Source organism: Megalobrama amblycephala, linkage group LG16 (genome assembly GCF_018812025.1).
Source record: "Megalobrama amblycephala isolate DHTTF-2021 linkage group LG16, ASM1881202v1, whole genome shotgun sequence".
In the NCBI taxonomy this organism is placed as follows: Eukaryota; Metazoa; Chordata; class Actinopteri; order Cypriniformes; family Xenocyprididae; genus Megalobrama; species Megalobrama amblycephala.
In genome coordinates this window covers 16,235,025-16,252,838 of record NC_063059.1, presented here as the reverse complement: position 1 = coordinate 16,252,838, position 17,814 = coordinate 16,235,025, and positions in this window count along the sequence as shown.

Below are 17,814 nucleotides of genomic sequence, written 5' to 3'. Positions count from 1 at the left end.
GCAAATATCTCATACCAATGTCGATTGGCTCGTTTAGCATAACATCTCCATTCCCTCCTTCAGGGAACGTGGGAGGGATACATACGTAACCAAGATGTTCTGTCTGTTCTTTGCTCCATGTTGTCTTTTATGTAGAGTGTTTTCATGCTAATTTGTATTCCCCCGAGATCCTGCATTTTGGTTTTCTTATTACTGACTTTGAATCAGTACTTCCTTGTGTGTTTTGTCTAGAGCACACCAGAAACCTGACAATAAGGCAATTCACTATTTTTTTCTAAGTGCTCATTTTTATAAGAGTGTGTGTGTTTCTCATCAACCTCAATATTTGTCACTTGCCACTGCACAAATGATTATAACCTTGGTCTGTGGCATAGCAGCTGTGGGTCATCATGGTTTGTTTATTTGCTCCAGCAGTGACTGCTTGATTGTTCATTTTAAATTTCCACATATAGTTGTTACTGAAACATGCTGAACAGAGCTTCGTTGTTATTTTTTTTGTCTGCAGTATGTTGTTGTTAAATTGTATGGATACTTTTACAAGTGTAACAAAGCGGAACTCAGGCAGGGATCCATTTGCGAGCTTTATTAAAAGTGAGCGTGGTTGTACAGGCAGGGTCAAACAGGAACATACAGGAACAGCGAGTGACAGGCAGGATCGTGGTCAGAATACAGGCAGTAGTTCAGGACATGCAGATATCACTCACAGAACAGAATACCAGGCAAGGGTCAAAGGCAGGCAGCAACGGGTCGATAACGGGTAACAGGCAGGAACGGTAACAGACAGGCAAACAGGATAATAATGCTCAGAATTGCAACACAGGTTAAACAAGACTTCGCAATGATGTGGTGTGTGTGTGAGTCTTAAATAGTCCAGATACAAGCTTAGCTGTATGTGGCAATGGGTGATTGGTGTGGAGTGTGTGCATGTAACTGGCAGGGAGGATTATGGGAATTGGAGTCCAGGAACTGACGGTGAATGTGACAACAAGATACTATTTACAAGTACTTTCAAGTTTGTGCTTTTGTTAAGTACTTTGGGCACTGGCTGGAAGCGTAATACAATATTAATATAAGTTATAGTAGGCCTGTCAATAGTACTATTCTTTATTATTTTTTTAACTGAAAAAAACTAATTAAAAAAACATTTTGATTACTTTTGACCTAACTTGGTTGTTTATCACTAAGATCTTAGATTTGAATGGGATTATTGTGTACCATATGTAACTGAAGTAGGCTGGTAAGAGCTGTGTGTGTAAACCTCACTGATCTCAAGAGGCGCTCTAGCAACTGACAGTAGATACTGCAGTCTTTAGACTCCTTGTTAAAGTGCCTGCCTCCCATGCTGGAGACCCGGGTTCAAGGTCCCGCTTAAAGCGGGGCGAGTAGGACCTGAGGGGTTAAATTGGTGCCGTGACCCGGATGGTTGTGAGGTTTAGGGGGCTGAGTGTAACTGATAAGAGCTGTGCGTGTAAACCTCACTCCCCTGATCTCAAGAGGTGCTCTAGAGACTGACACTAGAGACTGTGGTCTTTAGCCTCCTTGTTAGAGTGCCTGCCTCGCACGTTGGAGACCAGGGTTTGAGGCCCGCACAGAGCAAGGCAAGTAGGACCTGAGGGGACATACATACTGATGGTACACAATGGTCTTTGTTATCAACAACATGAAATGCATTAACCTTTACATTATGCCAGGATTTGGGTTAATAAAAGAACTGCAGGGGGATTGTGAGTTTATGAAAAGCAAATGATTAATTAAATAAAAAAAGAATAAATTATTAATATTAATATCAATTAGCAACTAATGCAGTTAAGGGGATGGAATAACTTCCTGTCCCATGTTATCCTGGATATGGAGCGCACCAATCTACAGAACATACAGGAACAAAATTGAATCTCGTCAGCAGCAAAAAACACCTGCTGCCCTGAACTATTATTCACCACATATTGACTTTTGGTCTTCCATCTCATGAGGACTGTGAGAGAAAGAGAGCATTTGTGTTTATGTGGGTTTAGAAAAGTGTTTCTAGTGCACTCAGTGGCTGAACATTATCTTCCATTAGTTCCACTTTCTGATGAACTAGAAGCTTGTCAACCTGTGATGAGCAGCATTGAAAAACTGACATAAAAATAGGCATAGAATGTATTTTCAACTCTACATATACAGTATATACAGCAAACACTGCTTCGAACCCTTTACACATCAGTGGTTCCGAGCACAAATTAAACTGCCTGTTGGGGAAATTTTGAGTTTCTGTATAATTTCCATATGATTTTACTTATATGCTTATGGTTAAATGATTTTGTTTTTCTCACAAGTGCTTAAATATGCATTCTTTGGGTGAGAAATGGAAAGACACTGAAGTGGTAAACATGTTCCTAATAAAAGGACCGAGGCTTCAGCCTTGGAGGTTAGAGATATAAAAGTGAGGGGAAGCTTTGTTTCTTGGTCTTACACTCTGGGGCTACTTTTGTTTCTGTTGTCTGTTTGACCTTTCTTGAAAGAAATAAAACTTTCGAAAGACAATTGGACGTGTTTATCTCTTATGCAGCAAGAGTCAGCTGATTTTTTTGCCACAACACTGCCAAAGTCACGTGATTTCAGTAAACAAGGCTTTGTTATGTCATATCTGTTCACCGCTGGGGGCAATCTCTGTGAACCCATGAATCATGAGATGTCCTCCAGTGGTGAACTATTGATAATAACTGTCTGTGGTTTTTATCTGATCTCCAGTGCTTGACGTAAAAAAAAATAAAGTGCCGGTACTCCCCCTCAGTTGATTTTTTTATTTTTTAAATCATGTCAAAAAACGTGTATAGATGGTTTCATCGGATGCACACGTTACCATGGTTACGTGCCTGGCCCAAAGTTAACTTTCGGTCTGTGTTTGTTGAACGGGTCTGGTAGCAACTTTGGCCTAGTAACGGTTCTTTTTCTCTACTGATAACCAGGGGCGGTTTCTTCATTAGGGGAATAGGGCGACGCACCACCAAAGTGAGAAAGGGACGGATTTTTCAATCACACTCAACCACAGAGTTACGCTAGCTGTCACTGCTAGGCTGTTTGTTCTGCCTCTGGATATAGTCCAATCAGCGTCGAGTCACGCTCTGTGGAGTACCGCCTCTTTTTGGGCATTTCAGTCTGGCGGAGATTTGCCCCGACTGCTCCCATAGACTTCCATTCAAAGATTTTTTTTTTTCGAACTGCAGGCACTGCAATGCATTCTCTATGGGTTCCGGGAGGGCTCGCACTAACGTGCTTTCGTCACCATACGTAACCTTAACTTGTGCAGCGATTGGTGGAAACAAACATACCTCTATTAATCATTTTTTTTAAGCTAAAGTGACATTTAATAATTTCCTCAGTGCATAATTTACATTTGACAGACATATTCTCCATCTGTAAAAGTTAGAAAGTCGGGAAAATAGTTCCATTGTGCAGTCAGGCGTGGACGAGCCTTCAGCAAGCACAAACTTCCGTGAACGAGTGCCGCCGCGCGCCGAACAGACGGAGTTCAATCTGAGTAAAATACATTCTGCTCAAAATATTTGTTGAAAATTAGTTTTTGTTGGCGAACATAATTATGTCATATTGTCATGATCCTGGCCTTTTTCTCCTTTTTCTCTGTCTCCCTCTTGTGGTCACACACTCTCACGCACACACTTCCACTTCTCCGCTCATTATCTCTTTCAGCTGGTTCCCCTTTCGTTCCCTTCTCCTCACCTGTCCCTTTTTTCCTCTTGATTGTCTCTGCTTCTTATTCCCTCTTCTTTGCCCTGTCTTGTTGTCGGATTATTCAATGACCTTTCGTGAAGATACGTTTGTTCACCTGTCCTGTCCTGTCCTGTCCTGTCCTGTCCTGTCCTGTCCTGTCCTGTCCTGTCTGATCCTAAAAGAGTGAAGTCATTTTGCTGTGAGTTTTACTGCCATTGGACTGTGTATTATCCAGCTGTGCCTGTTTGCAGAAGTACCTGTTCTGCGCTCGCCCTTGGCTGTTCACCCTGACTGCTGTCTTCATTTTCACTGAACGGCTGAATGCATCTCGGGGTCCCTGCCTCCGTCCTCGTGGAAGTTTGCAGATTTCCTTTGATCCAGTCGTCTGGCTATTTCGGTTTTGGCTCCGTTTAACGCCAGTCATTTGTGTTCTTGTTTCTCTGAGGACTATTTACTTTTTCATTAAAGACTGTGAACTGCACCCAGCCCTGGTCTTCCATCATTCATACTTAACACATATGGAGAATTTCGAACCTACAACTAAGTGTATTTGTACGATAGCAGTAACTGTGTAAGGTGACTATTGTAGGGTAATCAAAATAATAATAATTATTAGTCTGTTCTTTTGTTTTTATTTATTTTCATTTTTAGTTTAGTGTATTTAATTTCTGCTTCAAAAAACATTTTGTTTTTAGATTGTAAAGGTACAATTTTAGAATGTAGCCTAGGCCTAATGTGATTTGACCCCTTTTTTGCACATAATTTATAGCATATACTACAGTTACATTCATGTTTTTTCATAGCCTTCAATATGAACATTGTTTCTAGAACAATATTGGGCAGGATCTTAAATTTTTTTTTTTAACTAAATACAGATTTTTTTTTTAGATCTCAGCCCTATGGCATGCTTTAAATACTGAATTTTCCATGTTTTAGATAGATACATTATTATGTCACTTGTTAAATGGTTATTTAACAATTAGCCTATTCATTCCTGCATTTCTAAATTGTTTTTTGTTTTTTTTTTGCGCCCCCCCAAATATTTTTTGCACCAGCTGCCACTGCTGATAACCCAAAATAATACTGGCTAGCTAATGTAAATTTACTTGTTATTTGTTTTGCTTGTTATCAGAAATAATCTACTCTAGAGGGACTTGTTATTGATTCTTTGTGGAAGTCTAACGGAAGTTAAAGGGTTAGTTCACCCAAAAATGAAAATAATATCATTTATTACTCACCCTCATGTCGTTTTACACCTGTAAGACCTTAAAAAAATATTCTGGTCGCTTTATAATATTAAGGTAGAAACACTGTAACTCACATGAACTGTTTTAAACATGTTTTGAGTACCTCTCTTACGATTTGAACTAAAAGCATGAGTACCGTATTCTTGTTCAAGAATATTTTTCATAAAAGTCTAGCTCATAGTTCATATGTGTTTTATGTTTTGTAATTTTATACAGTTTATTAATTATAATTTATGTTGGCCAAAGCAATGCTTTGAGATGTCTCACCATTCCCATTTTTTGTCTGTTTCATGAGTTTTATGTTTCATAACTGTTTTTCTGCTGTCAGGCCATTAAACAGCCTATAATTTTAATACAGATATGTTTTAAAATGGCTATTATATATTATGTATATCAAGATCTTACACAGAAAATTAATTGGAAAAACATAAACCCACACTGAGAATAATACTGGAAGTTCATCATAAGTGAAATTCAAACATAATTTCAAAAGGAGGGAACCCTAATCTTTCAATTAACGACCAGAGCATATAAGCAGCTACTCACCCTGCTCTGGCATCAGTTGTTTCAATATCCCTCCACCTCCCCAACTCCACCACATAATTTAGCCATTTCATCTATTGTACTCCTCTTCCAGGCACAAGTAGTCCCTAGAGGGGGTATATCCAAGCTCAAGTTGAAGCTGCTTCCTCAAGCCCCTCCACAGTGGACAGCAAGCCAAATACGCTTAACCTTATTAGTTTAAAGATTTTATAAGGAAACAAACTCGTGAAAAATCATCATAAAACAGTTCATCTATCAGACGCTGGACACCATTCTGCCTCCTACACCCCTAGGTATAATCCATATGTAGAAAAAATATGTTTTTTAATAATGCATTCAGCTTTTAGGATCTTATATTAATTGGAACACTAAACTGAATCATAATAATCAACTCCCCACTGACAAAATCAAGACCCGCCCTACATTTGGAGCCGTTTCACTCAGATACATACGTCACAATAGAGAAGAACTGTTTCATGCCAACTTTACAAGAGCTGCAATAATTTACTGTAAATTAAGTAATCCTATTCCCTTATTCAGATAAATTTGAACCTAACTTCTTGATGTGCAAAGTGTACATGTACGTGTATTTTCTCTTGTTTTTAGTGCCCACTTGTGGAGGAATTGTGCAAAACTCAGATTTCTTGATTCATCTCAGTGAGAATCAACAGAATCGGATCCAGAACAGCCGGTCTCAAATGCATTCATTCATCTGAACATTAGTAACAATGTTGTGCTGTTGTTTCTAGTGAGGGATGTTGACATTGTGTGATAATATGTATATGTTCATTGCAGAAACATATCTATAGTTTTTGTGTCTTTTTAACATTTTAACAGCATGCTAGAAAATAACCAACTTTCTCACTCAGTGTTTGTCTCTTGTTTTTCACTACAAATATCAAAACATTCTTAAATCACAACACATTTACTGGATAAGCAAAATAATGTAAGATATTAATCATTTTCTGAAAAATGTATCCAAATGAAGTGTCTATGCTTAAAAAAAATGGGTTCAGAAAATAATCTGAATTTCCCTCTGAAATAAGATGATTTTTCTGACCCCATTGACAGATATTTTTTCTTGTTTTAAGCATAATTTCTTATCAATTTTTCAGAAAGCTTGAGTCATTTTGCTTCTTCCGTAAATGTATCTTGATTTAAGAATGTTTTTGTAATGAAAAACAAGACAAAAATACTGAGAAAGAACTTTTTTTTTGAGTGTTTGGAGTTTTAAATTTTAAAACTTTTTTTTTCAGTAACCTTATAAAATGTTCACTTTTGTTCACCTCTGTTTATTATTTTCATAAAAGAGTGACACATGCATAGAATTTAAATGAAAAGAACACAGAACTAAGTGTGCATTGCAAACATGGTTAATGGTTCTGGAAAGATAAACTTGAGTGAGTTGATTCAGTGAGGAAGGAGTTGAATGATCAATTCAGTCAGAATTATGATTCACATTCATTGGCCTCTCAGTCTGTGTTCAGCACTGCTTCTGTGCCTCATATTGTGTTTGATCACGGTGTATAATTGTTGTATTTTAACTTGTTTAACTTATGAAAGCTCTTTTCTTCCTTCTATCAGGACATCTCGTCTGGCTCGACATCTGTTCAGGTGAAACTTTACTGCAGATGTCAGAATACTTTCTGAATGTGTTTGTGTGCATGCTGTAGTGAAATAAAATAAATGACATCTATTGTTGTTCAAGTTCAACCACATTCCTTCTGAAAGTGTGTTAAATGTGGATTTGTCAGGATCAAATCAGGATTTGTTACAGTGAGAGCGTCGGTGTTGAAGAAGATCAGTATCCACCGAACATCAGTGTTTCAGTTAATAACACTAACTGTCTTCTCTATGAAATGTTTGGCATAATAAATAATTTGTTCAGTTGTATTTAAAATCTGTCGATCTTCTTGAAAATTATTGATGTCATATATGATGGTCATAAAAAATAATGAAAGTAATTTAGTAGAAAATTCCTTCCATCATTCCACAGGTTGTGTGTTCCTGCAGGATCTGTCCGTGTATCAACCTGGTGTCCAGATGGAGACGGCAACATACGGGCGTCTTATATCCAGGTCTCACACTCTCTAACCATCACTGGAGACAGATGTGAATTTGAACATGACCAGTCATGGGAACTGTGCTGACCATCCTCTCTGCTCATAACTGGTAGGCTATATAGAGTATACACACTCCTGGAGGGAAAAATGAGCCATAGTCAAAATGGAAATTGGTTCCAAATTGGTCTGCTCAAATTGGTTTTTAAGAATTTTTATAATAAAACATTGGTCAGGAAATTAGCAAATGGCGCAGGCGTCAGAGATGCATGAGAAGGAAATACATTTTTTTGGTTCACACGTTAACAAATGACAGTGTTCAAAATCACATCGGAAACAGTCAAGCTCAGCACAAGTGCAGCAGCGGAATAAAAAGACAAACTTTGGTTTTGGTCAAGAGTCTATTGCAGCAATCACACTGAATTAAAGCAATAGCTAAAAGTAAAAAAAAAAGTTTGAAAGTATATTTATAGTCTAGTGTGTTTTTATATGAATTAGAGAAACTTTAGTCAGACTTTTGTAATTATTCAGTTTGAACAAGTTCTATGATTCCCATCCTCATGTAAATATTATTTCACAAAGATTGTCTGAAATACTTATGACCCACTTTAGAGAACCATTTAAGAAGTTATCATAACACATAACATATATTAGCTGATATCTATTTACATAACATGTTTCATTTAGAGCTTTAATTCCAGGAGTATCTGGATGTGATCTGCAATAAGGCACAGAATAGACTTGAAAGAATTTAAATCTGACCTTTATTCAGAATTTACATCATTTTAATACATTTGCTTGAGAGTTTTCTTTTATATCATAGGCAAAATAAGACACATGCATTCTTATTTAGGCCTTAGTCTTAGCATAATTATGAAATTGACAAAATAATTCATACTCAGAAATCAAACCTGTCATTAGTATCAGAATTTGACCTGTTTACTGTAGTTTTTAACACATTTCATCACACATGAGTATTTTGTATACATTTAGGAACTAATCATGATTGCTAACAATGAGATTAGGAAAAGATTCTCTTAAAGTTTTGAATATGTATGCAAAAACAATTTATTTTCTTATCAGAAGCATGAAATCAAAACTCTGTATTATACAGAAGTGTTTAGTTATTTAATGATTAGCTTTATGCATTAATTATGTTTATAACTTTTTCTTACTGTCCAGAATTTTCTTCAAAGGTGTTCTGACTTGAACTAAAATATTATTTAAAGGACTTAAATCAATGAATAATAAAGACTGCTTGTTCAGATGTATTTGTCCAAACTCTCAACAGCATCCAGTTTTGAGTGTTTTCTCCATTCAGCTGGAATCACACCTCCACCCTGAAATTTATGATTGTAGTAATTTTCCAGCTCGTTCTGAAATCTGCAGACAAACCACTTCCAGTATGAGAGCTCAGAGAGGTCAGGGGTGATGCTCCATTCAGCATAAACTCCTCCTGCTGTTTTGTAATCTTTATATGGAAAGTATTCTTCAGAATGATAAGATGGGTAAAATGTCTCAGAACTTGACACTAGAGTTGTGCAAAAATCTGCACAAAGATCTTGTGTTCTTCTATAACGCCACCCATTCAGTCCATTAATTCGATGGAAAGGAACGCTGTGAGGTTGTGGAAGGTGGTCTTCTGCTGTGTTTGTGCAGATGGCTTTACAGAACGGACACTGAACCCAACAGCACTGACAGAGGTGTTCAATCAGAATCTCATCAGGTCTGTCTTTATATTCCAGCTTCGATGGAAAAGATCCTGTACTGAACGTCTCGCCCATGTCAGATATTATGGGAGGAAGTTGATTTATTATTACTTCTTCTAGGAGTTTTACATCAACATCATCACGACTAACTCCTCTGAGGTCATTCTCAGAGAATATCAGCACATCTGATAAATTCAGTGTGAAAATCTTCAACCACAGATCAGCAGCATCTCTTTGGTTTTTATCAACCTCTTGAGTTGCTCTCTTCACTGCTTCTGTGATCCTCTTCTCGTCTTAAATCATGTCTCGTCTTGGGCAGACCACTTGTGTTGAACTTATCATTGATGTACTTATTGACTTCACTGCTGATGAAACTCTTGAAGTGTTCTTTGGGATTATGAATGTAAGTTATGTATGACTTAAAATCCTCCTCTTCTGCCAGTGTCTTCAGGATGTGCTTCTCCAGATTAGATCTGTTTCCATTCAGTGATTCACAGTTTGTCTTCATTTCATCTGCCAAATCTCGGGCAGTTTGTTTATAGACGCTCTGCTGAATGGGCTCTTTAAGTTTGTTACAGATGATCTGACCTAAGATCGCAGTTGATGTTGCTCCCTGGCAGTTTTTCTGGAAAATACTGTAATATTCCTCTCTTTTTCTTGTAATATAGAGAACAGGATCATTGGCCTCTTTGAAGATGTTGTGTTGTTTCTTGAATGTCTTTTCTACAGTGTTGAATATGGCATGTACCAATTCACTGAAGAAGTGTTTCTTGAACACATACTTCTTTTTATGTCCTTCCTCATGTTCTGTTACTTTTGCTTTGATGAAACCACTGAGTTCTTGAATGTAACTTTTATTGTAGCCCATCTTTGCAATGTTTTTTGACATGATTGTTTTGTTTACTTGCTGAACAATGTCTGTAATTAGATTTTTGATTTGGACATCAATCTCAGAAAAACCAAACCATCTTTTAATTTTATCTGTTGTTTTTTGAATCTGTATATACTCTGAATAGCTTGACATGTTTAAAATATTGCACTTTTTGCTTTCCATCCAGAGGTCTGAGAAACGTTCATTGCCGTCACTGAGTACCTCCTTCATGTCTTTTAAAACATCAATGTCTTGGACTTGTGGTGTGTCTTTGGTAATCTCACTCACACAATGTTTCCAAAAGGATTCAAATGCTTTTTGCAGAATCTTATCATCCTTTGCTTTATCTTTGAGAGTTAAGGCAAGATTTTTGGCCTTCTCAAGTAGATCATTTTCATTTTGTGTCCTCTGAGAATCAATCTTTTTCTTTAGGACTCGCTGCTGAAGCACATCATTCAATTTCTTCTTCGTTTCTCTAACAATGTTTTCCTGTATGTGTGAGATTTTGATTTCAAAATTTGTTTTCCACTGGATCAGTATATTGGCATTGGTGTCTCTCTCAAAGAATTCGGACATAGATTTTTTCACTTCTGTACTTTTCACATTTAGTTCCTCTTGAAGATCTGTTTCTTCAACCACATTGATTGCTCCATTTTCTATTTTGTTCTGTAATTTGTTTTCAGTTTCCAGCATGGTCTTCCGAAGACTCCAGGTCCACTTACTGTATTCTGTCTCCAGTTTTCTATATACGGAGATCTCCAGAGCATTTTTGAAGCTGAACACAAATCGTTCATTCAATAAAGCACCCCAGAGGTTTTTAACATGATTTTTAAAGTCTGTCAGCATTATGCCATTTGATTTTGAAACACAAGAAAGAATAGTTTTCTTAAGGTCTTGAACATTTTCGCAGTATGAAGGGTTTGGTGGAGCCATTGGTGGGCTTCCCTCCCAGAGCTGAGCAAAATACTTCACATCCTCCTGAACATCAAATCTAATGACATCACTGAAACATTCTGCATTACAGACTTCATCTTCAGTAGCGAGTTTTGTCATCTTATCCAGTGTCTCCTGCAGTTTTCTCCTTCCCTCCATGTTTTTCTCTCCAGCTGTGACGTCTGAAACATTCTGATGCACAAACACACAGCTGGGATTCAGTCTGACCTCCTTCATCCTCATGAAGGCTTGAACAACAATCTGAAGAATGTCCTGCATCTCAGATGGGTTTTCTCCATAGATGTTGATCAATGTCAGATTTACAAGGCCAATAACAAACGTGGCCAATTCATTGTCATGATCTCTTGTTGATGTTCCAGCCAGTTCTAGAGAACGAAGTCCCTCAGTATCAACAACCAGAATATAGTCAATGTTCATCTGTGTTTTCATCTCATCTGACAGTTTGACCAGCTGCATGAAAGCTCCTCTGGTGCATCTGCCAGCACTGACGGCAAACTGCAGTCCAAACATGGCATTCAGCATGGTGGATTTCCCAGAACTCTGAATCCCTAAAACTGACAGCACAAAGACTCTCTGGTCTCCCAGTTTCTGGATGAGTTCATCTAGAACAGCAGAGATCCAGACCAGAGGAACATGAGCAGCATCTCCATCCATCAGCTCCAGTGGAAATCCAGAGATCATCATCTGTGCTGTGACATCATTTGTTTCATGAATAAATGTATAAACCTACTGGTGTCAGATTTATGCTGCAGTTCACAGACTTTCATCATCTCAGTTTTTATTTGACTAATTTCCATTTCTGGGTCATCCCCTTGAGGTCGATGTAGTTCTTTATTCTTCTGACACCACTGATGCCACAGTTTTCCCTGACAGGGCAAAAATGATTCTTTGATTTCTGTCAGATCTTTCTTCTCCAGTAATCTCACCATTTCTTGTGCTGCTTCCTTTCCTTTCTTGCAGTCATCATCATCTTCCTCATCTACTCTGATGTCTGACTGTCTGGCCACATCTTCAAGTCTGAAAGTGGAAGGTGATTTTGAATATGAGAATGAGAGACAATCTGTAATAGCTTCTCTGAGATCTTTAGAAACATCTGCCTGACCTCTGTCTTTCAAACCAATTTTATATTTTTCATTCCACATTTCAATGAGAGAAGAATCATCCTCAGGAAGAAGGCAAATCAGTGGCTTTGGGTCCTTGTAAAGGTTTTGGATTGTTTCTGCACTTTTGTCATTCCTTTTGAGCTGTGGTAAAACAACAACATTGACTGAGGCCATTTTAGTCATTATATGCAGCTGTTTCTCATGGTCTCCTGCATCACCGTGTAGATTACAGAATGCAACATGTTCAGTGAATTTATCATCATATGATCCAGAGGGGCAGAACCAGGCGATCTCCACCACTCCATCCATCAGGACTCTGGTTCTGCTGCTGCCGGGGCAGTGTCTGTGGAAGAACATGTTTTTGTAAAAACATCTGAACCAGTTCCTTCTCAGTACAAGACCATTGGGACTGTAATGAATTTGCAGTAATCTGAAGCACATCTGAAGCTCTCAGTTTGTTGCTCTTGACTTCAAGTTGAAGTCTGTGAAAAAGTTCCTCCACTTCTTTTTCCATTTCTTTTCCTATTTTTCCAAGGTCGTTTTTCTTTGGGTGTTTTGGTCTGTAAAAAAAACATTACAGTTTTACTTTCATCTCTCATTTTTTATAGATTTACCAGTACAAGGAGCTGCAAATAGAAAACAGTAATTTTTTTAACAAGATATTTACTTGTAGCCACCATAGTCAAATATGATCAAGAACTTTGTAACAACTCATAGTTCTGTTTCTATGGTTTATAGTAGGCTGTAATTCTACTGCCGTCTAAGCTGCTTACCTCTAACAGAAAACAAGGTAAAGTAGTAAAGGATGTAAGTAGTAAAGTAGTAAATCTACCTTTGCTGTCACCAATACTGAGTCCAGATAGGAGAAATGTTTGTGTTTTGAGCTCAATGTAAGTGTTTTCCATGTTCTGTTTATTCATGAATTTGGGGGGTTCTAGCATGTAGCGCTGAAACAGTATGAAATCACTCATAACTCCTAAACCATTAGGCATAGACTCAAGTGTCTTGTATCGTTGGAATCCTTGGCTAAAGATGGACAGATTGTTTTTGAAAAACCTACTTTTGCCTACTAGTCCTAGGTTTTTGGCCAGATCGCAACCAAACCAGTGCTGCAAGAGTCTCTGGAGTCTGATTGTCAACCATATAAAAAAAGTTTGAATTTCGATTCATGGTCCTTGAGGGCCACCAAAACGTTTAAAGTGGGCAGAGCCACTTTTACTAATGTCTAAAACTCACAGACAGAATGAGATATTTTCACCAAACTTGGCACACATATGTAAGAGTTCATTCTGTGGTTGCATGAAAAAGGATGCAGTGACTGGCCACTTGGTGGCACTATAACAGGAAAAAAACATGAAAATGGCTATAACTCTTTTACCGTTAGGCCGTGTGTCCACCAAAGCATTTTTTCCAGCTGCTAGCATGCTTTTTCAATTATTTTCAATGTCAAACGACGTGTTTTTTAAATGCCAGGAGCGTAATGAGGCGCTGAGCATCTTATTCACGCTCAAGAGCTGAGAGCTCTGTGTTTTTTACTGGTCGCCTCGAGTTGAAGAATGTTCAACTTTGAGTAAAACGTTGCGCTCATCACTCACTTTTTAGCCAGCCGTCCAATCAGAGTGGAGGAGGGGCGGGACAAATACAACACCGACCAACTGTCACAACATTCTTGGTGTACAGCGACATCAAACAGAGAACGAATAAATGATAAACATATATGTTCATATATCTCTGAACATATATAGCAAGTAATTCCACATTGTGTCGACATTTTTAGTCTAAAACAAATTACCTGCAAAATCAGTTATATGTAACAGTGCTGCGGATATTCTGTTTCATAGCAACAAAGCATCTCAACTGAAAAAAAAAAAAAAACGCTGCGCAGCTGAAGTGCTCTCAAGCGCTCACAGATAGGCATTTTAAGCAGAGTGCCTAGCTTTGGTGGACACACGGACTTAAGGCTGATTTATACATCTGCGTCGAGTGTATGCTGTAGCTACGGCATTGCCTGACATGCACCTCTTCAAAAATGTTAAATTCTATGCAGACCGCTAGCACTCTGATTGGTCTGCTAGAACCCCTCCCTCAGGTAAAAAAAAGGGCTCAGATCAAGTGGAGAGGAGTGAGCATTTTCAACTTCCATAGGAATGGAAAACACTCTGTTTCAGGAGACATAGCTGTCAAACTGCAAAAAAGTCATTACCTATTTGCCGCTATCAATGCTGAATAGTGAATATAGTTTAACCTGTTAACTGTCACCCCCACTTTTTTTTAGACAAGAAAATGCACTATCCAAACTTAAATGGTTGTAATTCAAGAATAATTTGGAGTATAGACACAAGGCTGGTCTTGTTTTAAAGATGAAATTTGGCAAGTGAAAGAAGTGAAATAACTTATGTAAGTGAAACAGAACCTCCATTTCCATATATGGTTTGAGTGATCTGAACCATATATTTCCATTATTTTCATACAATTTATGAAGTAGACATCCTATATAGAAGTAGTTGGGAAGTTTGGCAGAATTTGATATGAATTCAGCCTCTAATAAACAAAAAAACAACATGTATGTGGGTTATAGATCGCTGCCACAATCATAAATTTTTATTTTTTTATTTTTTCTATTAAAAACATTTTCAGACCTTTTCTTCTCAAAAAAGTGAATGGATGTTATCTTTTGAACTCTTGGCATGAAAACAAATATGTTTCAACCAATCTTTAATGATTTTTCATGTTCATCGCCATTTCAAAATAAAGGTCTGAACATGCCTTATGAGTATGAAAATATGCTTGTTGCAAATTGATAAATTACTGCTCCTATGTAATTTATTTTGAAAATCGCCAAATATGTAAACTAGAGATTCTAAGCTTTCAAATGATATATAGTTTGTCAAGATTAGTTTAGGTTTAGTATAGAATATTACTGTTTTAAATATGTAATGGCTGTGGGCCCACTGGTGGGCCCATGACAGTTAACAGGTTAAACCTCTTTTCTACATTAAAAATTAAGATAGTAATAAAGATAATAAAGAAAAACACAAACTCAGTGTTAACCAACAGGCAAGATAAATGTTCTGCAGGAACACACACATTCACTCTGGACACAATCACCTCTTACTGTAATTTCTTTATCCTGTAACATAGGCTATAAGAAGCATCTTACATATTATATTCAATTACATGTTGTTATCCCTTTACAGATACTACTCTCATAAAATAGAATGACATGTTGACATTTAAATCTAAATGTAACTTTAAACAACAGATATTTCAGCAAAATGAATTTTTTTGGCGCTGAATAGCCAATTATAATAGTCTCCCTCTCTACCGTGTTCCGTCTGGAACTCATTCATTAAAGTTTAATGCATGCTGTCACAATGAGCCTTTATGCAAAATTGAAATGCTCACGTGAATTTGTAACATTTACAAATAAGGATATAGACATAGATTGAACGTTTTGTGCTGAGGAAACACATGCATCTGTCAAAGAGCCTGACAGGGCAAGCCATTTAATGCATTAGCTTGAAGCTTAAAATAAAGAATTCTCATGTTTTGATCAGCTTTGATCTCTTACCTTTCCTGCAGTTCCTCAATTTGTTTCCTACACTATTTTTAGATGTATTTTTTTTCCCATAGAAATGCTTTATTCAGTGCTGTAATTTGACGTGACTGGTCGGTCATTCTTCCGTGCGTGGTGGGCGGAGCCAGCTAATCGATAATGAGAGTTGTTGTTGATAATTTTCATTATCGATTATTATCGATTTTATTGAATAGTTGTTGCAGCCCTACTTTTGTGCACCAGTTCAGAATGACCAGTTCAGTCCATGATTCAGAATTATGACTCTTGTGTTTGATTCACATTGATTCGTCTCAGTCTGACCTTTTTTTTACAGCACTGCTTCTGTGCCTCATATTGTGTTTGATCACAGTGTTCTGAGTATTGTAGCGATATTAACTCAGATATTAGTAATTATTTGTAACTCATTATGATTATTAATTATGATTAATTATGAATATTTGAATCAGTCAATCAGATTAACTTGATGTAGCTACATTAAAATTACAATCAATAAATCAGTTCATGGTGTGAACTCTCAGTATTGATTATTAATTAATTCAAAGAGAATGGTATTTCTTTCTTAGCATTTACAGTGCTTGGAGCTGTAATTGTCACATTCTCCGTCTGTCCTGGACTCCAAAGACTCCATCTCCCATCATCCTCCCTGGCCCTCACCTGCACTCATTTATCGTACATACCTGTTCCTTGTCAGCACCTCATCACACAGGACTTTTAAGCCCACCACTCACCTCCCTCAGTTGTCCAGTCACTGTTATTGTTGGATGTGTTTGCCTGCTATCATTTCTTGGATGTATAGCCTATGTTGAGTTACCCTTAAAACCGTTATAGTAATAAGATCTGATCATTTAAGAGACAATCTATTGGAGACAGAGTCAGAACCAAATATTAGTGATGGGAAACCAAGGCTTTCTGAAGCATTTGAGGCTTTCATCAAATTGTGCTGAAAAACAGTTCATTACTCGAAGCTTTTAACAAAGTGCGTATTAGCGACATCAGACTTGTTTTCTCCACCATATCTAAATCATTGCGGAGCAGATCTACTGTTCAGTTTTATCTAATCTGATGTAATCTCATCTAAATTAATGACAATGAGACCACCACCCGTGTCATTTGTAACCTGATCAACGGATTAACATATTGATCAATAATATAAAATATAGAATGATGTGATCTGACACGGGTGGTTAAAAAAATATTTTGGGTGAGCTGTTTAACCCTTATGTTCTGTTCAGGGTCTCTGAGACCCCAGCAATAAAACATGATTAAATGCATTTTCCTTTAGTGCCAATTGTTTCAAACCAGCTGTCTCGACTTTCTAATACTGCATGACGTTCAAAGCTTCAAACGTCATCAATCACGTGGTATTGTCATTTTGATACAAGCATCGGTACAGTGTGTGATACAATAGTGCTTTGAAAACTGCGTCAGACCATCGGAGCCCCGGTATGAGCCATCCCATCACTACCAAATATGTATTGTGCACAAGTTTTATTAACTAAATCACAAACACATAACTAAACTAACAAGCACATACATACACACAAGTCACACGTACATGGGTAAAATGAGGAATGATAGAGTGAGACCGGAAGTGGGAAACATGAAGAGCTATGGGGCAGAGTCAAAAACCCATAAAGAAACATCAATATTCATTTCAATGCTCCTTTGTTAAGAAAGGAGGTTCACAACTTTAACTAACTAGCAGCAATTTAGTATATTGTACCATACTTGCATTAGGCCTTGGCCTTTTTGAAGAGTGTCTAGATACACTGTGGCAGTAGGAAGCCCTGAGATAAGCAAATAAGTCAAATAAGATTGCAACTTCAGCACCATCGGACTGAATTCTCAGGGCTTATAATACTAGTGTGTCACAGAGTTAGCAACATGTATCATAAATTACCAAACAGGAAACAAAAGTTGGAGTCCATCGATACCAAACATGCTACCCATGTGATTTTAGTTAACCATAGTATGCAACTCTGAAACAATATTACCAAAAGAGTTCAAAAGAAATATTTAAAGAAATAATTTTCATTTTT